This window comes from Leishmania infantum, chromosome 12, assembly GCF_000002875.2.
Source record: "Leishmania infantum JPCM5 genome chromosome 12".
In the NCBI taxonomy this organism is placed as follows: domain Eukaryota; phylum Euglenozoa; class Kinetoplastea; order Trypanosomatida; family Trypanosomatidae; genus Leishmania; species Leishmania infantum.
Window position 1 is genome coordinate 317,834 of NC_009396.2, and position 1,119 is coordinate 318,952.

Consider the following 1,119-nt stretch of genomic DNA (forward strand, 5'->3'; position numbering starts at 1 on the left):
CTCAGGATGGCGTCGCGGCGGCAACGTGCGGTGTGTTGCCGTTGGCGGTCAAAGCATGATTGGCGGGCGCCACGCCGTGACTGCCTTGCCGAACTCGCGCGCCGTTACAACTTTGGAGGCGGTGACAGGGGGCGGCGTTGGCAAAACCAGCCCCAGCAGCACCACATGCAGTGCATCCTTCCGCACCCGCGCTGCGAATGGCTGCATCTCGAGCTCGCTTGGCAGTGTAGACTCGAAGCCTGGTATTGCAGAGTACAAGCTAGCCAATCTCTTCCAACGTAAGTTGCAGCAGACCAACAACATCCTTTATGCGATGGAGTCGTCATGTGGTGGAGTGGCTGAGTCTTCCGCCTCGAACGGTGTCGCGGCGGGAGCGCCACGCGGCACAGGCGAGGAGAAGGGTGCAGCAGCGGGAGGAGGGGGCGGTGGCGGTGGCGGTAGCGGTGGCGGCGGTGGCGGTGGCGGTGGCGGTGGCGGTGGCTCTTCGAGCGATTCTCGAAGCAGCAAAGGGGTGCATGGCAAGATGGCAAAAAACTCCCACAGCGATACCGAGAGGGTTGAGAAGTACAAGTGGGCGGATGTGAAGAAGATGGACACAGAAGGCGATGAGGACGAGCGAGACGAGCGCAACTTCCGGACTCGCAACATCGATGCCCTGCACGCCATCCCGTGGGATCAGCGGCAGCAGCTACCCATGAGCGGCTTCGGCACACGCTTCTTTGCCTTACTGAGCACGCCGCGTTTTTGGGAGAAGCTTGACTGGACAGTGCGTGCTTCCCTTCTGACCGTGCTTCCCACCATGGTGCTGTCACTCGAGCCCTCGACGTCGTACATGTTCCCGTTGCCGTCCTCGTTGGCCTTCAACGCCTTTTGGATAACGATGCCGACCTTTGGCAGTGGTCTGCGCGAACTGATCATTGCCTTGAAGGGCTTCTCTGTCGGCCTGCTGTTTGTGTGCATCGTCGTAGGCACGCACACCGGCCCTGCGTGGCTGAGTCTTCTTATGCTCTTTTTCTTCACCTTCATCTCCTCCTTTGTGGCGGAGGAGACGAAGAAGACTGCCGCCTACGTGCTGGCGTCGATGATCATGAAATACATTGTGGACCCTGCCGAAACGGA